Below are 24425 nucleotides of genomic sequence, written 5' to 3'. Positions count from 1 at the left end.
CCTTGTTTACAAGCTGGGATATAAGAATTTTAAAACCTACTGGAACATTCTGGTTTCACTAATGTTAGTGTTCTGTGGGGCGATTTATACGTGGTCCAGGGAGGGACATATAGAACTCATTTACTTGTTTAACCTCCCCATCAAGTTTTAAAGCTTTTCTCTGTATTTTTTATTTTATTGAAAATTCATCATTGTTCATCCCCAAACAATTTAATTTTTTGTTTGGTTTTTTTTTTACCACTGAAGAGACAGAGACCTGATTTGGAAAGCTATCTTCCTTCCTGATCAAAGAATTGCAGGGCAGAACAGAGTACCACAGAAACATTCACATAGCTGAAAGGGCTGTCTTATAAAGAATGATAACAGTTAGTTGCACATTCATTTTGCATAGGTGTAAGTGTACCACATATATGAATATTCTTGTTGACAAATCTATTTATGTGTATGTGTATATGTATTCAGAAGCTCTGGTTTGCCTCCAGTCATTGTAGGTGACTCTTCTCATGTGCATTATAGTTACAAAAGTATAATTTTAAGCAGAGATAATACTGAAAAGAATTGTTTGTTTAGCTAAAGGCAAGTAATAGGTTAGGTAAGAATCATTAAACAGGCCATAACAGCAATTTATATTCACTAGAAAGGTGTAAAAAATAGGGCAGGAGATAAATGTTATTTAATGTGATAGATAGGAGTGATATTAAGACTAGTTGAATAAAAGTAGTGAAAGAAAGTTTAGGCTGTCTACCTGAAAAAATCTGGGGAGCAAACTAGTTGCACTAAATGACTGTATAATCTCTACGGGGAAGCATTAACAATCCAATTGCTTGAGATTTTTGAGAGGTCAAAGGATCAGCAAAATACGTGGTGGGGAAGAAGCTTGAATTGGCAGGTAGATGGATCACCTGACCTATTAGTTCTTTTCTATTGCAAACTTCTATGACTTTATGTGGGGAAAATTCCTTTTCAACCCACGCTGGCAATCTGTTTATGTTCTGAAGTATGATGATTGACATCCCTTTTAACTTTTAACCTAGAGAATGTCTCTGCAAGTGTTATTCCTACATATAAATGTCTAATGCTTTTAATAAAAAAAAAAAAGTCTCTCAATTAGGGGACTGTATCCATGTGCAAATGCAGAATGGAGATCACAACAGAGTCTGAGGTGTTATAGCGGCATGGGCAGAACTCCCACTCAGGAAGGATGGGATGTTGAGAAGGAAAAGGGAGCATTTGGGGCTTAAAGACTAGAGAGACAGTGGAGGCAAACAAGTGAAAATTGGATTAAAACAGTCAGAAAGAAAGGTATCATTTTTGTTGAAAGGGGGAATAAGAAAATAAGAGAAATGTGGTGGTAAAAAAGTATAAGAACAGAGAAGTGAGATAGGAAGGGAGAACTAATTTATGGAGTAGAAGAACAAGAAGAACAAATAACGATGTGCTCCTGTTAATATGGTGACAGAGTACTTCCTATCTGTAAGTGTTTACACTTGGTTCATCCACATGAAAGCTTTCTTTTTTTTTTTTTTCAAACAGTGTAATACTTAGTAAGCATCTCTGAAGTACAGTGTGTGTATTTTTGTAACAAACAGTGTATTTCACAACTAAACCCCAGCCTATCCACCTTTCTTGTTAAAGCCCATCAAGAGATAAGAGCTTGTATAAAACTATAGCACCCTAGTAGAAAGAAATGTCATATTCTGCCAGTCTTTACTTCATTTTGCCCTGAATTGATGGACTGGTGATGGGTGGGAAAACATCACGAAAGAAATTCTTAAGAAATGCTAAACTAGCAAAACTTAATATATTTAAATAATATTACCAAAAACGTTCTTCAAATTTTATGGCATTAAACTAAAGCCCAGACTATAAAAAGACAAAATTATTACAGAGATTTCCAGTTACTCAAAAATATCTTTGTGATGTTACTTGTTCTGACTTAAAGAACTTTGTTGAAGCATCAACTTCATTTCTGTTGAGGGCTGTAAAAAAGATTGAAGCCGGGGCCTGGAATATGAACAAACAATGCTTCTAAGTTAGTGCCCCACAGAATATTTTAAAATTATTTAACACAAATCATCTCAGTGTCAACAACTCATCACAGATAAACTATCTAATTAACAGAAGCCATCATAGTATTTGAGAACTCAGTCTTGGCTCAGTTGATATACCAGAAGGGCACTCCTTGATAAGCAAAAATTATAAAGGAAGGTTTAAAAAACATTACTGCCTGAAAGTAGCTTCGTCTTAGTTTTAAATTAACCCTCTGCTAGGTTGGGGTTTTTAGTTTGTTTGGCATTTCTTTTAATCTCTATGAGATAACAAGCACAGGTTGACCTCATATTCTTAGGTATATTCCATGCTAAGATTCTGTGAAATTGGCTATTTTGTGATGCAATATTTTTTTAGTGTCATAGACTTGAAACCATGCCAAAATGACAGCTCAGTTAACAAAAGTGTCCCCAGCTTTCGTAACCACTTCTGAGACAGTTTTATCCCACTTCCTTAAAATTGTAAAGGTTGTCAAAATCTTGAGGTTATAAAACTTTACTGCAAAACATTTTTAGGCATCAAAACATTGACTGGTTCTTACAGCACCAAACCTGCCACTGACTGGAATCCAGGTGCTTCATTTCCCTATATGAAGTCTGTGGGGAGAGAAAGCTGACAATGGGATCCATAAAACCATAACATAGACTAAATGTTATCAAAATAGCTCGTGGAAAATAGCTGCAAAGAGAGATTTCTCCTAAGTCTCTGGGGGGTAATATTTACATGGTTAGATTGCAGGGAGACAATGTAGGACAATAAAATTCATTATCGTAAAACTGCTCCTGAAAGCAGTCTTTTTCACAGAGGAAATGTGCAGTAACAGTAGGTAAGAGTGAAAGACCATTTTCTTTCCATCCCACCCCAGGGTATGGCAGGCATGGGTCCAATCACCTCTTCTGCCTAATGGCTATCTGAACATGTTCCTTCCAGATAAATGATGTGGATGCTCAGCTGTAGGACAATCTGAAGTAGTCCCTCATGCTTGCTTGTAAAACAGTACTCCTGGTATGGAGTGATTGAACTCATTATGCCAGAGTGAAAAGGGAAGACATTGTGTCTTCAAAATGCCACTGATAAAATGCCAGTGTACAAAAAGCAGTGCAAGGACATTCTACTCACATCAAATAGAAGGTTTTATTTGTTAGGTTTTGAATGGTGCATATATTTTTGCTGGTCTTTTTACTCCATGAAACAATGAGAGATGTAGCCTGTGTCTCATGGTAATAGTTTTAGTTTCCTCACAAATGTTATGCTATCTCTCCAGTGAATAATTTAAATTTCTCTCCCTCTTGGCTGTGATCTTTCCCCACAGTGCATATTATCCAAGAAGAACTGATAGAAATTAGAAGATTTTTTCAGCTGGTTCCACAACTATCAGGTGATAGTCTCAGAGGATTTTGGTTCTTCCAGGAAACTTGCAGGACAACTGCAAAAGGGAAAGTCTTGAGTAGCATGGTAAGAAACACTAATGTATAACAGTCTGGTAATTATAGGAATTATATTTCATGTCTGAGCAAAAAGGCTACCAGTATGAACTCTGTAATATGGAGGGGGTAAATAAGGGACACTAAACTGAAGGGTTTTCCTGAGTAACACTGCAGAACTGTTTTGGTTTTTTTTGGAACTGAAATAGATCACACTCCTGACATCAAGTGTTGCAAGAGAACAGTTTATCCTTAGTTATTAGTTCATTCCTAGAGCATTCCCATGTTTGAACAAAGTATGTTATCCACCATCTTAGCAAATAGAAATGCTGAGTTTCCAAAGTCTTTTAAAAAGAGTAAAAAATGTGATGAAAACTGAATAACCTACAAGTGTTATTCCCAATATATTATTCAGGTTTTAAACCTTGATCTGACTGAGATGTAGTGTCACATATATGGGATTATTTAGGCATCTAACTCAACTAGCTACCTTTGGAAATTTGAGCTCTAGTCTTAAAAATAAATGAACAGGAAAGTAAACAGTAATATACATATGCATTATAATAATAATAATAAAACCTGTCTTAATTTTTTCATCAAAACACTGTATAACCCAAAATTTTTAGGGGAGTAATGAGAATATGAGTTGTTTTCAACTGAAAATGCTTGGAAATAAATGTTTCTATCTTTCTTTGAAAATTTTGAATGCTATGAATTTTGAAAAGATTTCTTACAGTCAATTAAATAAAAATTATTGCTTGGTTTCAATTCTGTCTAAGTTGCCAGAGTTATTGAGGAAGGCTATGATAAGGAAAACAGTAAGTCATAATGATCAATTTAATGGTGTCAACATGTCATACAAAGAATCAAATGTAGAGAAATTAATTTATTGATCTTGGCTTTCACCTGGCATTACAGTAGAGGTGATGTTATTCTAGGAAAGTTTTGGTAAGGAACGTAGGAGTACTGACTTGAAAGAATCTACAGAGATCACTGAGCCTTAAATGCAGGCAGCTTTCTAATAGATCTGGAATACATGCCAGTGTAACCCTATCACCTCTAGTAAAATAGACTGAAAAAAATCACAAAAGCTGTCAGCTGCTGAGGGAACATAGCTGGCAAGACCAAAACAATTGACAGTGTGTTTGGTCTGCTCCATATACAAAGTTTTGTTAGACATTTATCATTACACAGGTTTACACAACTTGATGTATAGTTTCCTTTATGTTGTTAGAAGACTATTTTACTCAGTAATACTCCAGAGAGGCTTCTTCATGTACTGCATTCACCACATACAGAGAAGGAGCGTAAACAGATATGGTTGTATTACCAAAGTCTCTTCTGAGTAGAGAGGCACCCTATCTTCAGTACTTTCTTTCATATTTAATGAATGTAAGTTCTGTTGAAGTTAGCAGCAGTAATGATAGTGACATTCTTGTACATTCCAGAAAAGGTACATATTATCTCAGATAAGACTTGTGGAAATAAATAATTTTTTCAGTTTCCTGGCAGTTCCAGATAATGATTTCAGATCAATTCAAATTAATGGCAGCTCTTGGACTATTTTCAATGTTTAACTTGCACAAATATTGTTTCACCACACATAGATATGCACAAAGTTGATGTTTTCAGAGGTCTTCTCCAAGTCTAAGGAAGCTACTACATATATATCCTGCTGTCTTGAACAGTTCAAACAAGATGTAACAACCCTCATAATTTCATAACAATGTTATAATTATTAATAAATTCTAACTGACCTCAATGAATTTGTTTCTACAAAAAGAATAGCAAAATCCTAATAAAAAACCAAATAATTACACCACCACCACCACCAAGCCACAGGAACATTAGGTTTGCCTTTAATCCACCTTTGTGATGTGACAAGCTAGGTAAATCTAGTTTAAGTGAAAAGACTAATTTTGTTGAAAGATTATTCATTAAAAATGGACTTTACATTATATATTAAGTGTTGATTTGGATTTACACATACTTTGCATCTACAATGAACACATGAAACAGAATGGCTGGAGTCAAAAACTGCTCTAGACCATCACTGTATTTTCCTGAATCAGACACTAGCAGCATGCTGAAACAGTCTTTCATAAAGGTTTAAAAATGGGTTGGTTTGAACCTGATAAATGTTAGAAAAAGGGCTAGCTTTCTGGGGATGGTTCTATCAAATTGGGATTAACATTTTTGACTTAGTCCCTTATGCTTCTGAAGAGGCTGACATAATTTAGTGGCTGTGAAAGTAACACCTTTGTCAGTTTCATTGTACTTCATTTCACCTTCTCATTTGCGTCTTTTAAGAATAAGATGGCTAACTGAATACAGTAATCAATGTGCCATCGATTTATATAATGCAATTGTAATCTTCTCTTTTCTATTCCATTCTTAACACAATTTAACATCTTATTTGAACAAGTCTCTTCATTGAGCTGTCTAAAGTAATGCCTAGATGTTTTTTTCCTGGGAGGTTACAACTAATTCAGGAGATATTGTTATGTATAAATACTTTAGACTATTTCCACTAATGACTTTTAGGGAGGTCTTATCTTTGTTGAGGCTTATCTGCTACTAAGTTGTTCAACCAGTTATTTTTGCAAAATTCACCTAAAGCTCTTTATAGTTCCTTAATTTAAATGATTCAAATGAGTTTACAATTTCAGCTGCTTTTCTACATTTAGTCTTTAACCTGTTTTCAATTTCAACATACAGAGTAAACAGTACTTTTGCCAAAACTGCTTTTATGTAGTTAACTCTGTGTTTCTTATACTGGAAATAAGAATTCTGTTGCTGTTCTGTTAGCCTATGATGATCTAGTCACAATACAAACAACCATCAAATAGGATAAATACCTAAGAAATACCTAAAAACTACTTATTATAAACCTCTGCAAACCTGACATACATAGCAGTCTAGCCATAGCTGCATGTCACAGCATTGATTTATCCTCTTAAAATTGGTCTTAATCCTAGCATACTTGTCTTAGTGTCATTACGCCTGTATTTCTGATATTATCAAATTTTTAATAGAAAAGATTTCAATAACCTTATCTGACTTTTGTTTTACTGTAGACATTTCTGCTGGTATACGTGAATTAGTTTACAACTAAGTCACCCATGTCAAAACTACACAGTAGTGACTGAAATTGTGCTGGCAATGTAGAATATCTTGAAAGGGGGTTTTATATTTTTGGCAAGCAATGTTTCACCTCATTGTCTCCTGCAAAGAACTGCTTGAACATCTCTGTAAAATTTGAAATAGTTGGAAAGATTTACAGAATTATGTTCCATGATATCTCTTCTTAAAACAAAGAACTTAAATAATAATAATACTGCAGGACAGCATTCTGATTTCTGCCATTTTCACTCCTTTTTTTTCTGTATTTTTCTAGGGCATGTACAGAGGAGTCCTAATCCATGAGCCAGTCTCTTCGGTGCAATCACAATACAAGTAAGCAGTAAACACAAGAGATGTATCTGTTACTATACCACTTTTAGGTTGCATTCTGTTTCTGTGTTTAAGAGTGTTAACTGTTACTGCGAAGCAGGTCACTGTTAAATGATTTTCAGGACAACCTAACTACCTGTTAATATATGTAGAAGCAAGTTCAATTATTTTAATGTTCTGTTTCTTCAGAATCTGGAGACAGGTGCAGTTACATATACACATGTAACTGCATTACATTGCTGGATTTCCTAGAATTTCCCTCGTTAAGTATTTTTTTTTCATTAAATCTGTCCATTCAACCTTTGTATAATAGCTAAGGGTAAAGAATCTTCAGCCTTTTCAAAAGACAAATCTTCTGCTATAAACAGCATGCCGTTACAACTCAACTGATTGCAAAGAATTTGGATTGCTGTGTGATTCAAGTCTTTCATTGAACTGATATCATCCACTCAACCTCAGCAATACCTTAGAGAAATACAAAGCAGAGTAACTGTCTTTTATATTATACTCACTCAGTACAAGAATAATAGAGATGCCATGAACATTGCAGAGGTGTCACATTAGCTGCTCTGTGCTAGAGCTGAACTTAATAAAGGAAAGAGAGCTTATTGTTAATTTTTTTTTTTACAAGTATGGAATACATGAACACTGCTTACAAATGAGCCTTTTTTAGTTTTAAACACATTTCCTGAAGTAAATAGTATATTTCCCTAATTTTCATGTCTTTTGGTATGCTTCCAAAAAACTTGGAAGTGAATTAGTGTGCAATTTGCATCCAAATCTCAGCCAAGGGGATGTGGTTTATTATAATACATGGCCCTCCTAATTATTGAACAGCCCGAGAAAACTAGGCACAATGTGCATCTGTTATTGCTTGACCACACTGCCAAACATAATTTGGCAAGCACAGAAATGTACATTGAGCAGACCTACAGTCTAATTTGCATTAGTTTGTAGTAATTATATGAAAGCTATAACTGAACCAAGCTTGTCCTCTCTTTTTAGATCACACCATTCTTTTTGAAAAGAAAAGAAATCTCAAGCAAATATCCAAAACAGTTAAATAGCACACACATACACAACCCTGAGAAATTCCTTGTTTGCACAGTAGACTCTTTCAGTATTATTTAATCATCATCCAAATGTTATTTCTGTGCATTCTGTAAAATAGAAAAGCTTCCCCCCCCCCCCCGCATTTTTATATAGGCTTTTCTGTGTTTTCCTTTATCTCCATTCAGAAATTTTTCATCTTTTCTGCCAGATTCTAAAACCCTGTACAATTCACCCTGTAACTGGTGATTAAAGTCAATGACATTTTTTAATTCAGTTGCAAAGGAGGAAGGGGAGGAAAGTCCTGCCTTTCATAATTTGCCTTTGTCCCTTTCCATAGTCATTTAATCCAAACTTTACTCTGACAAAAAGGAAGCATTTCATGATAAGTCATCTTGTGTCACGTTAATGCTGGACAGCAGTGGCCAAAGCCTGGGGGAGCCTGAATGTTATGGTAAAAATACCAGTAGATTTTGGCCTACAGAAGTTCCAACAGAAAATTCTTGCTTCTTCCCTTATTTTTCTAGTTAAATTACATTTTTGGATATACAGACATATACATCCTGGCTCTGTATAAGAGGTGATAGGAAATCTAAACTAAGTAGATGAGGAAATAGAGCAGAATCTCATCTACAGAAATTATAGTTTTATGACAACTGTTGTGTAAATAAAGTATTTTCATGAAGTGCAAGAGGATAGGGCATAAAAGGGATGAGAAAGAGAGCCAGATTCTATTCCCATTAATATGAATGACAAAAACTACTATTCACTCCAACAGCCAGGACCAAGCATAGAGGAAGGAGAGTTTTTTCTCCCCTTCTTTAAGTAAACACTGGCATTTTCTGCTTCAGCTGCAGGGGCTGAGAAGAAGAGGCACAGTCTTTGTTGTTGGTAAACAGCTTGACATTTCATAACATTGGACCAGTCATAGAGCTTTCAATCTAGAGTCTGAGTATGAAGAAATAACTGTATATTAGCTATGGAGTTAGGTATTCTCAGATAATTTAGAGTAATTATTAGCTGGCATATCCAGAGTCACATACAGTTACTGTGAAATGACCATACGGAGATTATGTAAATGAGTTTCCAAGAGTGAAAATGCAATCAAGAATAAAAGTGAATAAAACCTGTGGAATATCGCTGAATGAGTGAAAACTACTTCTACACTCTGATTACCTGCTCAAATCTATTTTCATAAACAAAAGCAAGCGTGAAATGAATTAGAGGGGAAAAGAAACCCTAATGAATGTAAGTTACTTCCAGTTACAAATGGCATTTCACAGTTGACCAAAAGACACCTAATCTGCTTTTATATAGTATGCAGAAAATAAAGGTACATTTGCTTATACAATACCTGCTGCAAAACTTTATTTTCAATTTTATTTTTTAATGTAGTTCTACAATAAAATACTAACTGCATAAGAAAACAGCAAGAAATTAAAACAGAGCAAGTCTTTTTCCACATATTTCAGTGGCTGAAATAAAGCAATGGAGGAAAGAGCTGGGGGAGGGTGCTGTAAAGTAAAACTGCACTGTTTTATTAGCACCAGAAACTGCTCCATAATGAGCAGTCTATCTTTATCTAGTTTGATGGTATTTGGGGTTTTTGTTTGCTAATGGAATGATTAACTAACTAAAACCCAATTTTTTAATAGTTATTGCTGCTAATAAAAAACAAGAAGTAGATTTGGTTAAAAATGCAGGGTTGTTTTATCTTTGTTTCTTGTTTTGTTCTTTCATTGATATGAGAATACTACTCATATTTGCACAGGCAGGGCCAGCAATAAAATTCCTCTTCTCACTGATCCCTACTGTTATTGAAACATTTTCTTGTAGATATCAGTTTTACTATAGTTCAGATATTTTGCCAGAAGACATTCTTGCACTTTACATATTACTTCTTTAATACACATAACGCAAAGTTTTCTATGCTGCAGGCTCCTTATGAAAAGGGATTTGACATGCCTGGTTTTAAGCTTCTTCTTCTAATAGCCATATTCAAGATAACTACCAAATAAAAATCACTTGGTTTTTGGAGCAAGAAACAAAAAGACTTCAATACTCAGAAGGTAGCATGAAATTAATAAATTTGGAATTAAAATCTTTTTCGCCCATTGTCTTCATTGGTTTTCCCTTATCAAAAGGCTACCAAAAGGTAGCCATATTCATCCAACTTCAGATATATCTAGAAATATGTGCTGTTTCAGAGAATGTTAGGTTTCTACTCTGAATTGCAAGGAACAGCCACTGAACTACATTCAGTTCTTACTTTGTAGTTAAACACCTTAAAATACCATGTTAAAACCACAGTTTTGGAGATACATATGCAAACCACTTCCTGTTAGTGAAAGCCTGCAGAGATGTATGTGCTACACAGTACATATATGCATTTCCCTTCAAGAAACTGATGGGCTTGTAGTGGTGCATGAGCTGTGTCTGTGTATTACTGGGAAACAGATGTCATGTGAACTTCCTGCAACATGACTTCCTAGGAAGTACTCATTCTCAACTTTTGCAAGTTGCTGCACCACAGTTCTACAGTCATTTCTGGCTGCACAGTTAGACCTGGTATCATTACTTAGAAAGAGCCTTTTGAGTGAATAGGCTGGTTTAATGACATGTAGAAGACCTATTGGAACCTCCCAAAATTTTGAGCAAGGATGGCTAAGTCTAACCTCAGTTAGGGAAATCACAGCCTTGAAATGAACAGTTTGGCATGAGTGAAAGTTATCTGGCTGGGAACTGTTTTAGAAAATATGTCTCCAAACATCCTGCTGTAACAAGGGTGGCACACAGAGTGGTAGGAAAGACACGGAAAAGAGGGACTTGCATTTTAGTTTTCTCCTAGGATAGCTCCTATTGTCTATCTTTTCTCTGGAAAATAATTTATTTTCAAGATTCCCAAGCAGGAGAAAACTTTCTCTTTAAACTACAACCAGTCTCTAAGGAGTAGAGCTCGTAGTCAGTAGTCACACTTGATAAGAGTATTTTTACACTGAAGGTTTATACTGAAAATGTGTATCATTGCCTACTATTATATTAGTATCTTTATTTAACTTCTCCTGTTTACAAGCCCAGCATCAATTCTCTTAGTTACATAAGTGTAAATCCTACTTTGTTTTTTTAATGCCATCATGTAGCCTTTTTGCCATCAGCAGTAAATATTACATGTGTCAGTGAGGTTTTCGGTATACCTGTTTAGCTAAGTCTTCTTCAGAATGTGTTTAGCTGTGTCTGTGAAAGCTTAGTGACTCTACTGAGCTGTGGAAGCAGTAGCAGGCTGGAATTCACTAAGTGATTCAGCTGAAGCTAGGTAAATGCAATCAAGTATGGTGCAATCAGGCTTAGCTGTGTGGTATGTAAATAAACAGATTGTGGACATGAAGTGATGCAAATGAAATTATTTTCACTACAGTATTGCAGATAAGAATGAATATGTGGAGGGGCTAAAAATCTAAAGAACCACTTTCAGAATAGATCAGAGGAATATATTCACTCCTGCAGAGTTTCATTCTGTTCCTGATGTGTATGTCTATGTCCTAGAGATACTAATGGAAACTTGTTAATTTTAAGACTAAAGGCATCTCTAGGTTATCCAGACTATTAGATCTTCATATAAAAAAAGCACATAAAATTTTATCTTATGTTTTTTTTCTGAGCCAACTTACTTTTATCAGGTACCACACAGGCACCATCTATCTAAACTATCCAAACCCTACTGGCAAGGAAGTGCTATGCAAAATAACAAAGTATAAGTTATCAGAAAAGGGGAGTTCCCACACCTTTATCTTTAACATTTTTTATAGGAAACAAAAAAAAGGCAGGTTTGGATTAAGCATGTATTTCAGGGAGAATAAAAAAAGCCATCCATTTCTGCTGAAGATATTACAGGCAATGGAGAAATTAGCACTTGCTGAGTTAATTTGTTCCAGGAGTTAGTCACTGTCAGTGTCAGGAAAACAAAATAAAACTAAAATCTTTGTTTCTTAGGCTATTTTTAATTTTAGTGACTTGGTCTGCTCTTTCTGCTAGATGAAACAGCTTTTTTCATACCTGGCAATCACATATGCAAATCCGGTGTCCTTGATGCTTTTGAAGAACTAAGCAGGACCAGCTGCTTAAGTCTACTACATGAAAACAGTTTCAGCTTTGACTGTAATTAACATATTAATGGTTCATAATTCATAATATAATTCATTGTAATTTCTATGAATTTTTTTTTGTGTATACATGCAAAAGTTTATACATTGTGCATACTTCCTTTGGGTTTCTCTTTTCAGGAAGTATTTCATATAAAAACTATCGCTTTTCACAGATATGGAAGGAGATATAAAGATATTTTCAGACTTTGTGAGTGTAGAACTGTAGAGGGAAGATTCTAATTTGGGTAGCAGGTAATTAATACAATGTTCTCTTGCAAAGGCTGTATTATCATTGTTAACTGTGTTATTTCTTTTTATGTTTTGTCAATATAATGGCAGATGTAGGCCTGAGGTTAACCTTGACTAGCTACATTAAACTGAAATTTGTCTCTTCTTGTTTTCACTAATTTAGAAAAGTTTACATTGGTTGATGTAAAATACATCATTTCTCAGCAGTGAAAGACATAGCCTGAATCTTCAGACAGTGTGAAACAATAGCTCTAAGGGAAATGTAAATTGCTTGCATTCACTTCTGTGATGCTACAGTTCTGACACTGAATCCTAAAAGGTAACATTTTAAATGTTTTATCAAAATTTGGTAGGAATGCATTTCTTCAGTCTTCAGTAACACATTTCCTGTTTACTTTTTCTACAACAGGATTATCCATGAGAATGCTCTTACAGCCTAAGAAAAGTGAAATCCACTTGTTGAAGGGCTTATCATGCATTTAAATATTTAATTTAATAGAATTAAATATCATGTCTGCAGGACTTCAGACTGACTACTAAACCAATGAGTGTTAGACACAGAGCAACCCCATTTCTCCTGCAAACTAAAGTACAGGCTGTAGTAGAATACATATGGCCTTGAATTGCTAGGTACTATTATAAAGTGAATTTAGAAACCTATCTTGTAGTATTCAAAACTTGTAATTTATTCCAGTGTGTCTTATAATTCTCCTAAATATGACTAAAGAAACTCAATCATATGATTTACAACTTAAAGCTGACATAGCAGGGATTACATATGCACACATAATTAATAATCAGTGTACGCTGTCTTTGTATGTCACAGAATACAATACTTAATACAGATGTAATGTCTTCTGTGAATATTTAAACATTATGTACTACTTGATCTATTTGCTTAACTGGGTGATCATGCTAATAAACTCAGAGATTAAATTATTTACAGGAAACAGAAAGAAGGTTCACAAAAAAAAAACAACCCAAAAAACAAACTAATTTTATTTTTAATGTGAATGAAAGAAAACGGTTTATCTATTCTCTTAGACTTCCATGTATCTTTTCTCTTCCTGTTTTTTGTTTATGCCATCCATTTGATACTTGGTCACCCTTTTTGCATTATGAAGCCACAATAGATACCATATGTAAAATGTCATTAAGGACTTCCCAATTTAAGATCATTGTGTATTTGTATTCCAGTGAGTCTTTAGAGAACTGAGACCCAGGAGGCTGAAATTTCTGAATTTTTCCTCAAGAAAGAAATTTATTTTCTAGTGAAATCTAAACAGAAACATTAGGATCAGATTTTAATATCAATATTGTGATATCTAGATTGAGCTCATAGCTAGAAGGCAGAAAGAGACTGCTTTCTACACATCTCTTTTCCTGTACAAGGCTATAGCATCTCACGGTTTTTTTGAAGGCTTATTTAATTCATGTTGGCATTCACCAACATTTGATAAACATGTCACTCCTCACCAGGTGTTCTAACTGAAAGCAGAGATGGACAAAATATATTCTGCAGTCTACTAATGACAGAAGACCACTATTTTGATGAAAATGTAAAAATTATAATTGTAAAAATATTTACAAAGTTACCGATGAAAATGAGGATGGTGAATGGAAGGGGTACCCACACTAATTTACATGATTTTGTGCAAAGTTCTTTTTCACAAACATAATAATTTTCATGTGCTGGAAGCTACGTTTGCATGTGATATAATTGTTTTATCTTCTATGGTTTTTATTCAGTTTATTTAGTTTGATGATCAGTACCCATCATAGGGTAAGTATTGTGGTTACGTCTGCCTAGGAGAAATCAGCCAAGAATTCTAACAATGTACTAAATCCTCTTCTCAAAGATATAATCTGTAGAGAGCATCTACTTCATCTGACAAACATGATTTCAATTCAGGAAATAGCTCACAATCACTCTATTGCATCTGACATCAGCGGTACCCATGCAGCCATTCTGTGCAAACTCCCTGCTTTTAAAGGTCTTCCCATCACTGTTATTGGTCTCACAGATGATGAAGTATGACACTCCATAAACAATGAGCTGGGCCTTTTGTAGGCTGCTTTGCTTTTTTTGGCTTCAAACTGCCACTGAATGTCAAATCAATTTGGCTCTCATTAGAACAGCTTTATATGTGCAAATGTATTTGTGTCTGGTTGCCACTTTTTTTCTATTTTTGCCTTCCTTTCCCTTTGCTTTTTTTTCCTCCTCTCTCTTGGATGATGTCATTTTTCTCTAATCAAAGCCAACACCTGTTTCTCTAAAATAGGAATCTCTGTGTAGAGCTCTTTATCACAATCTGAGTACACCCTAAATGGGCTCATTATGAATCAAGTTCCCCCAGAACAAAGAGGAAGTGCTCTGTTACAGTGACATTGTACATCATAGAGCCTGGACAAAGTCAAGAGCTGATGTAACCTTGACTTTTGACATCCCAAGAGACTGCTGTCTAGATAGTGCAAGGTGTTTAAGCCACTGTCTTTGATAAGTAGTGAAACAATAAATCTGACCCTGTGTTTAAGAACAGCTCAACTGTTACACAATGCTGTATTGTGCTTGTGGGGTTCTGGGTTTGGGGATATTATTGTTGTGTTGTTTTTCTCCTAACCAATTAAAGGGAATACAGAATTGCGATTTTGAGGATTTCTGGTTTCATAAACACAAACCTGCTTCGGCAAGCTAAATGAAGAATGCCACGCAATGAAGGGAATATGACAAAATAGGGGTGACGTAGACCTCCCAGTTATGAGTCAGTAAAGATCGGGTCTAAAAGAACACATTGCAAGTAGTCTGAAAGGCTGGAGATTAGAAGGGGAATTAGTGTGGAAAGCGGGGGATATGCTGAAAGGCTGCCATAAAACCTGTGTTGTGACGTGTGAAAGAAACATAGGCTCACTTTTCTTGCACTTAGGACCACTTTGCCTTTTATGACACTTGTCTTCTTCAAATGGAAAGATACACATTTTAGAAGGTGGGGAACCTACAGATAGAGAATAAGAGAGAGACTGGAGAGAATGCTGCTAACTATACCCCAGCTCCCTCCAAATGTGAACATTTGGCACTTGCAAAGGAAGAAGTTTTCTCTGGACACTGAAGGAGAGAAACAAAGGAGAAAGAAACAGCCTTTTCTCATCACTTGCAATAATGGGCTAAAACATCTTCAGAGGACCTCAAGCTGTCCAAGGAGGGTCCTTGCTCAGTTTGTGAGTGGACGAACTCTCCTGTATAAGGGGACTTTGAGTCAGACACTCTCCAAGGAAAATGCCTATTTTCAGAGCTGAAGAAAAGGTTTGCTTGGCTGAGATACTCAATGATTTCAACACTAATTGAAATACACTGGTAATCTGCCATCTGTGGTTTTCTTGAGTAGAAAATTTTGACTGAAGTCCAGGTCTTAGTAGATATGAGGCCACATTATAAAATCTATTCTCCTACTCGACATCATCTTTCATAGTGTCTTACTCTGTCACTGCCTTTGGATTAAGGACCACAGCAAAGTATGGAAAATGTGGGTACTTCAGTTGCCAAGTCATTTCTTGGTCTCTATTGAATCTATCTATAGTGAATATTTCATTACTGACATCTATTCTAGCCATGGGATTGTCAAAGCATTTTTTCATGTGTAATAAATTTACATAAACACCCCACCCCAAATACAATGAAACAGAAAGGATAACAAGGACCTAAATTATATTTTTAAAAAATATTAAAAGACTTCTTGATTGATTTGCAGAGGCATAGCAAAATTCCTTCATATAGTGGCCTCATGAATGAGATGATAATATGCAAGTAAAGCATAATGATTGGCATATTAAATACAAGATCTTTGTCACCATCTGTTTCCTGATTGTGTCAGCAAGTTGTTTTTTTTTTCATAGAAGTGTGAGAATACACCATGGCCTCGAAGTATCAAAATGTCAATTATACATCACATTTTAAAGTTGGAAGCCCAGATCACAAAAAACATTTTGAAATGTCCCTGAATTCTGCTTGAAACACTGATAAATTATTACCTATCCTTCACATTTAGCCTTAGAGTACATTAGCATGATTATTGTGCTGGAAAATAAAACATTGTAGAGGCCAGGTTTACAACTTCATAGTAAATACTTTAAAAAAAAAATGATACAGAAGGAGACAGGGAGAGAACTAAGAATTCAAAATGAAGTGAATAGTTTCAGAACAGCTCTATCAAATACTTGCTATGTCAAGCTCAAGTACTTTAAAAAAACAGTTTTCCATTTCTGATATTTTCCATTAAAATAATATTCACTTATAAGATAGTATTCCTTTTTCTATGTTTTCACCAGTACTGACTCATTAGAAACTGCAGTAGAAAACCTCTGTCAAAGCCAGCTAAAATGCAGGATGCTTTCCTTTAATACAACAGGTCTTGGTTTACACCCTCAGTGGTCTTATATGAGAATTTGTGGGAGATAATGTTTTTATGTCCCACATAGGATGAGGTCTACTTAGCACCATCAGCTACGAGTATCAGCAGCCCAGAGGTGAAGGCTTCTGATTCTGTTTTTTAAATATAAATACAAGTCCCTTCCAAAGCTGAAAAGGCCACTATTGTCTGAAGGTATTATTTCTACTAAGGGGAGGAAACAGAGGGAATATGTATCATGTAAATTGATTGTTCACTCACTGAAGATACTGATAACATCACCAAATAAATGCAGTGGCCTTTAGATTTCCTTCTAGATCAATTATTATGCTAGTGAAAATAAATTAGCTATGTGTAAAATGTGATGAAGAACATAATCATGTCCTACCAATCTAGCATGAGATAAGTTGGAAGAACTGTAAGAGGCCTAAATTAAAAAGTGGCCTTCCAAACTTGTATCTAATTGGACTTTTGATGGGGCGTAATGAACATATTTCTTCTACCTTATAATGCCTGATTATACTAATACTAATACATGATAAGATATAAAATGCACTCTTTAATACAGGCTGCTTACATGATATTTGCAGATAAGTTATAAATTTTTACTGTCATAAGGCAGCAATTTATAACATTCAGAACTGGTTCCAAGTGAGACTAATTCCCAAATATGGAGACTTCAAGTAACATGACATATTACATGTTTGGGATCATTCTCTGTGCCTGTGAAACAGAAGTGCATTTCAACTCTAACTAATAATGTGAGTTCTAGTATGTATGTGTATATTAAGCATGCATGTACATGTATATTAATTAAAAAATTTGGGAAGATTCAATTTGGCTTTCCTCACTTCAGCAGTTCTCCACGAGCAATTGTGTATAGGCATCTCTTCACCTGTAATATAAACCTTCTTCCTACTTCAAAAGTTCATGTAAATGATCTGTAAAGTTTCAGCAGAGATTTGTGTATTCCTAGTGGAGCAGCATGCCTTGCCAGATACCAATCTCTCCATTCATCAGCAAATCTTCATCATAAGCTACTGGAAAGCAGAAAAGAGTAAGAGTCAGTGTTGAAGCTGTGCAGCTGTAGTTTGATTGATAAAGTTTGTAGCCTCACTTCTTCTCAGTGAGGGTGACGGAACACTGGAACAGGCTGCCCAGGGAGGTTGTGGAGTCTCCTTCCCTGGAGACATTCAAAACCCGCCTGGACACATTCCTGTGTAACATTATCTAGGTGTTCCTGCTCCGGCAGGGGGATTGGACTAGATGATCTTATGAGGTCCCTTCCAATCTCTAGCATACTGTGACTGTGACTGTGACTGTGAACCTACATATGCATATGAACCAGCACAGAGCAGAAAAAAATAATACGTGAGAAAAAAGCTCTTCTGAGAGCTTTCACGTGTGTCTGTTACCAAGGTAACCCCTTCATGTATGTTTTCTGAACAGGTACCTTTTGGGGGTCTGACTCTCAGCTTGTACAGCTCACACTGAGATGTCAACTGAAGGCAGGCAGTAGGAGTCCAGCAGCAGAAACACACTATGAAAAATAACTGGTGTATTACTAACAGATATCTCTGTGTATGTCTATGCTGGTGTCACTGTCTTTTCTGAAAGTGAGGTCTGAATTTGTGTGTAGTAATTAAATATTTCTGAAATTTGCCTGTGAACATCAGTCTATGTCTGATTCTCATAGCAGGGACCTAATGAAGTTATCAGCATCCCTTTACTGTTTTTCTTCCTGTAAGTCCATTATACAATTCATCCTCTATAACATCTGTTCTAAAAACAATCTGTTTACTAACACATGAGAAATAGTTTGACTTTTTTTTTTCTCTTCTGGATGCCACTTTTTTTCTTCTTGACTGCTCTGTCAGGCATCCCAAATGAAACAAAAACCCCGCTTTCACTTTTTTTTTTAATTAAAATTTTGCTATTTAGGACTTGATCCTGAAACAAGTGACCCTAATAGAAGTCTTGTTACCAATATCCATGTATTTTTCTTTTCCCTCACATCAGGAATATGTCATAGGAAATCATATACTGTGTCCACACTTGGTGTTAAGCATAGGGTTAGGGCTATGTGGAGAACAAAAGATATGAGACCCATGAAAAGAGTGGGGCTGCAGGGAAGTTGACAAGTCATAACAGCACTGTGGGCTAAAATGGGAATCTCTTCCCCTTGGTATTTCCACTGTGGCTTCCGTATGTTACTTGACAGAAATCACTGCTAAGGTTTAGGATTCAGGCTAGATTTATGGTTTCTGTTCCTGCATCATGTAGAGGTTGGCATTCATGGCTTGGAAAAAAAGTTTTCTCATATTAAAGCCACTGTACAGAATTATGAGAATTATGTGAATGTACTGTAAGTAAATGATAAATTTGTCTCCTGGCAGCAAAAGAAAATAACTTACTGTACAAATCCAAGAGCATTAAAGGACTTAGAGATCAAACAGTATAATATAATATTCTCCTGTTATGATTTCCAGGAGAAAGATACTACTGAGCTAGATAGGCTTACATACAATACTACTGCAAAAGAAAGAGTGACGTCTGATACAATATTGACACTATAATTTTGAGAAATCCATTCCGTAGTAATTTCAAGACTGAATACATGCCTTCCCTGCTGTTCTTTTTTGCTGTGATTATTTGTTTGGTTTCATTTGCTTTGTCTAGTTAGAATTTTTAGAATGGCAATGAGATGAGGTCTAAACTGAATGTAGGCATTAGGCAAGAAACCTTGTAGTATATTTCAACAACCCATATTGGATGTCATTGTTTATTTTAAACTTGAACTTAATTACTGTGAGATCCCAGGCTCTATAAAGACAATGAGTGGCATCTATAAATGCTAGTATAAATCAATAAAGAGGGGGAGGTTAAGTGATTTATGTTGGAGCTGAGCCACCGTGTAATAGCTGGTGCTCATTACAGCTTCAGCAATGAATGGGAAATCAAAACATTAAAGAGTGCAAACAAGAAGACTATCGTATTTTGGAGGAAGTTTGAGATACTCCATTCGTCCAGGTCACCCATTTTTATCCTTTTAAAAGGTAGGTTAAATCTTGTATTTAATAGACATCTTGCCTAAGAAAAGGCTGCTGGGGTTTTCCAATGTTTCCATGACTTTGAGTTGTTGCCAGCTTTGCCTGACAAATAACAAGCATAGCTGCCAAAACTAAACTATAATATTGCTTTAAAGAGAGTATTATAGGTACAAGTTTTAGGTATGCACTGCTTTTCATACCTATAATACAGTTGACCATATTATGAATATTTCATTTTCATTACCATATATTAGTAAAATAGGACTTCAGAATTGTTTTGTATATCTCTCTTCAAGAATATAAACAAATAATTGTACTTTTGAACATGGATTGGCACATTATGGAAGCATCAAAAGAGTCTCTGTAAGTAAGGCTGTATTGGCACTTACACTGAAGGCAGGACTAACATTTCTCTATTCAAGGTTTAATTTATTCTCTAAATTTGTCAGAACACATTTTCAGATGACAATTGCACTTTTCATATAATTTTCTTAATAACTTTGTTTTAATTAGAAGAAAAAAGATTTTAAGTGCACTTTTCTGAACGCATTTTTACTCGGAAAAAAAAAGGTAAGGAAAAAACCTGTCTCCCTTAATTTCACACAGAGGAAGTCTTAGAGAGACCTGTTCTTTGCTTACAATTTGGAGGAGGCCAGTTTTGAAGCTTTTTCTGTATAAGTGAGAGAAATTTCATTAAGACTAACCAACTGACCTGGTAGAGCTTGACTGAAAATATTGTCCTAATGTCCTTATGGCAGCTCGTGTCTGAGGACTGCTTCAATCCATTCTCTAGGTGAAGCAAGTCAATTTTTTAAACTTTAATTTGGGTCATTTCCTAGGCTGTGAGGCTTTTATCCTTTTTTTTTTTTTTTCCTCCCACAATTTGGAGTTCATCCTTTTGCTCTCCAGGGACTCTTCCTCCATGACCAGCGTTTGGACCTATTTTGATATCCTTTTGGGGAAAGAATCTTTATTAAGATGGGAGTGAAAATAACTCCTGACTCGCTGAAGTAACCTTTTTGAGGAAGAGAACCTCAATGCCATGAGTTCAGACCTTCTTCTTTTTAGGTGAGAATGCAAGCTGCTTGCCAGCTCTGTTGCATTTGTTCAGTAATGTCCAGGGGGAGTTTCAGAAGTTTATCAGCATGTTTACAGAAATCCTTATTTTTGTCTTTTTCATCAGTTTCTGTAATTCTACTGCTAATGTTGACTCCATTCGTCAAGGGTGGTAGGCTTTCAGTTATGTCTATAGGTGTTGATACTGCATCTGGAGCTGTGCAGGAGTCAGCTGTAGAAAAAATAATGTTGAAGACACACAAAGGGTCAGGCAACTATTTTCATTAACCTGAGACTAATTGTTCTAGTCTGAAGTAGGATTTGAAGCCACAAGGTCTGTACAAACACTCCCACTCTCCCACCTATCACTCTTCAAGTTGTCTGCATAGTTCCTGAGCTTTGAGGAGCATTTTGATTAATAGTGCTTTACACAAATGAAGTGATCTCTCACTTGAAGGAATTTAAGTAACAGGCTGCTTTCCTGCTTCTAGCAACATTTTTTTCTCATTTTAGCATCCATTTAACAACATTCTATTCTTTGCATGAAAGGATAGCTGTTTGGATATGTGCAAAGATGATTTATTGTCAGGATCATTACAGTAGTGTTAAAACCAAATAAAATTCACCAACTGGCTGTTGTCTTAAACATGCGGTATCTGAACAATATTCTGTTCAAAGCAGAGACTTTATCTTTGTTCATATAATAAAGAAATCCTCTTTACAAATTAGTTTAGCTTGGTGTATTTCAAACTGTCATGAGCATGTCAGAAATCCAAGATCAAAACATTATATTTTACTGTCCAAACCAAGAAATAAAAGAATGAAGGGGAAATATTCTAGGAATTAAAAATATTTGACTTGTTTGAATGTACTGCCCTATGCAGTTTTTTGAAACCAACAAAAAGGCAAAAACTTTTGTGGAAGAATGTAGCAAAAATGACACAGTATTTGCATTTCTGAGTTTAGACTCATTTTATTTAACCCACCTTTTCTCTCTTGATCTGCATGGGATATTTTCCAGATATTAGCTGATGATATCCAAAGGATCTTGTTCTCTTGCTATAGAATGTGGATGACTTTCAAAGAAACTCCTGGAAGTGCTAACATTGTGTGGTGAAAGAACAATGCTGGAATAGAAGGGTGAAGAAGTTTGATATCCTGGCAGTTCTGCAGTCCACCAAGTCTGTTATTTCTGTTCTGTCTTTATAATGGCTATAAAATATGATCTGGGAGTATGATGTCAATGCATCCACTTTCGATAATTGATATGATGAATAATCTCAACCTTCTGACACCTTCTGTATCTCCTTACATCTCAGGAAATTTCATTCATCAACCACATTTGAAATGTTTAAGTAATCTCAGTGATGTATGGAGCACTGAAACTCCCTTGTTAGAAATCTATGCTACTAACATTCTATCAAATTAAAAAGCCACTGAGCTCTTGTGCATAAAATTATCATAAATTATCTCTGAAGGTTCATTGCTGTTTGGAATGTTTAATTGCTCACTCAGCTGAACTTCAGCAGCTCAAGATTATTAATCAATTTGTCAGAAGGTTTCTCATAATGTCGTCTTTTATGCTGCAGTTATATGCATGGAAAACCCATGTGCAAGACAATTTTATGCAGCAAGTCAACAGTAGCCATTCATACCTTTCATAATATCCCTTTTGCTTCTGATTTCTCACAGAATACTGGGAACTTGTAATTACCTAAGCCTAATTTATTTGGATGGAAAACTAGATTCTCCAAAACAATATTTATAAGAATGGAGACAGATAGTAAGAATAGGACTTTTGAAGCCTTTAATCCTGGCTTAATGTTGATTTTTCTCATCAAAGTAAATATTTCTACTAACTGCAGTAATAGTAAAGACCTTTTGAAAATGCCATAACTTAAGTGTATGTGAACAATTATTTTTCTTAACAAAAAAATACATTTTTGCTTTAAAATAGTTTTTAATGAGAAAATTTGACTTTTAAGACATACTAAACCACTGTATTTAATGTTAATTGAAATACTTTTCATTATTTGTTTTGAAAATGTCTTTATAAATTCGTCCTTTTTATACTGTTTTCTTTATTTTGTTTTACAAGTGCAGCTGTGTATGAGACCTTACAAGACCGGTGATGATAGTATTTCTGTTTATAAATTTTTAATTGATTAAATCTTTTAGGAGTTTTATGCTGCAGACCTACAGAAACAGAGGATTCTGCCTTTCCTGCTCTAAAGAACTGAAAAGAGTTTGGAATGTTTTGGAGTAATATATTTCAGGATTCTTTAAGCAACTCCAGATATTTTCTCAAGATGAAAAAGCTTCCAAATAGATAGATTGGAAATATTATAAACATTATCCACTTTCTTTTACTATATGCATTTTCATCATATTATTTCCTATGCAGGTAGGTAGAGGATGAATGCTAGCATGTAGTTTCAAGTATCTATTTGATATTAGACATCTATGCAGTATATCACACCATGGTATAACTACCAAAAACTGAAAATTAAAGAGAGTATCAGGTTTCTTGTTTGTCAAAGTTCTCTCATAAATAATATGGAATAATAAATATATTTTTGTGTCTAAGAAATGGTTCAGGTGTTAGAAATATGGTGAGAGCTACCATTATTGGTTTTTTTTACAAGTCTCTTTACTGTTATCCTTCAAAGTCTTTCTTAAAACAGATTATGTCCATTAGCAGATGATAAAATGGGAAACAAAACACCAGTACAAATACATTATATCTCTATACTTTCTGACATCTGGGGATATCAAAGCACATCACAGCAAATGCATAACAGCTCCTTAGTAGTTTCATCACCATTACCAATCTCCATTACCCATCTTCATTACACAGAATTTCTAGCACCAAGAAATAAAGATTGTCATTACCTTTGGCATTGAGTCAAACCCCAAATGATATATGGAAGATTGAGCATGAAATCTTTTGAAGAAATAGGAAGAGAAGCCAGATCCTCAGGTTCCCAATAACATGTCTTAACACATGAACTATTCCTTCATCACCCTGCTCAGCAGTGATACCTTACAGATGAACAACTGAGCTGTGATTAGATAGATCACAGACTCTTCAGTATTTGTATCTTTTTTTGTTCTTTGCACTATACAAGTCTGCCATGGCATATATTAGCACTGGGAAAATATAGCTTTGAGAAATATGGAGATGAAAATGTTTAAAGTGCACTATGAATGTGGCAGATCACAACAATTCCTAGAAATTTTCAGTTCTGTAAGGTAAGAATATATACACTTTGTGTATTTTTTGCTCTTCCTTCATTATCCATTCATTGATTACTTCAAATCAACATGGAAGTGAATGTACTATTATGGATGATCCCAGACCTGCACATACCTGGATCTTGTTAACTCATGACCTTAGTGAAAATGAACTCATCAGTAAGTATCAAGACTGTTGTAACTGTTTCCATAAATAAGTTTGAGGATCAGACACCAGTTCTGTATATTACAAAGCATCTCTGGCTTTATACAGAGGAAATGAAAGTAGTGCTGTAATTAGCTCACAAATCAATG

The 24425-nt window shown here is 35.2% G+C and overlaps 3 long non-coding RNA genes across 6 annotated transcripts in view; all 3 read left to right on the top strand.

The window, feature by feature from the left end:
* The window catches only part of LOC134164022 (uncharacterized), a 62515-nt gene that overhangs the window by 20177 nt on the left and 17913 nt on the right, over positions 1 to 24425 (top strand). For 2 of the 4 annotated variants that reach the window (XR_009964964.1, XR_009964962.1), the window contains one exon: positions 6871 to 6929. This is a non-coding gene — a long non-coding RNA (uncharacterized LOC134164022). Of the gene's footprint in view, positions 1 to 248; positions 2907 to 6870; positions 6930 to 24425 lie in introns of those variants that run through there. The other 2 variants (XR_009964963.1, XR_009964965.1) reach the window with 1 other exon arrangement.
* On the top strand, positions 12262 to 15012 carry LOC134164007 (uncharacterized). The gene is made up of 2 exons (XR_009964953.1): positions 12262 to 12370; positions 13847 to 15012. It is a non-coding gene; the product is annotated as an uncharacterized LOC134164007 (long non-coding RNA).
* LOC134164006 (uncharacterized) lies at positions 19122 to 22114 on the top strand. Its single transcript, XR_009964952.1, has 2 exons — positions 19122 to 20888; positions 21898 to 22114. It is a non-coding gene; the product is annotated as an uncharacterized LOC134164006 (long non-coding RNA).

The sequence above is a fragment of the Pezoporus occidentalis genome, unplaced genomic scaffold (genome assembly GCF_034315485.1).
Source record: "Pezoporus occidentalis ecotype Australia unplaced genomic scaffold, CSIRO_AGI_Poc_V1 ctg21, whole genome shotgun sequence".
Lineage (NCBI taxonomy): Eukaryota > Metazoa > Chordata > Aves > Psittaciformes > Psittacidae > Pezoporus > Pezoporus occidentalis.
Note: the sequence above shows the minus strand (reverse complement) of the source record. Positions and strands in the feature narration are given on the sequence as shown.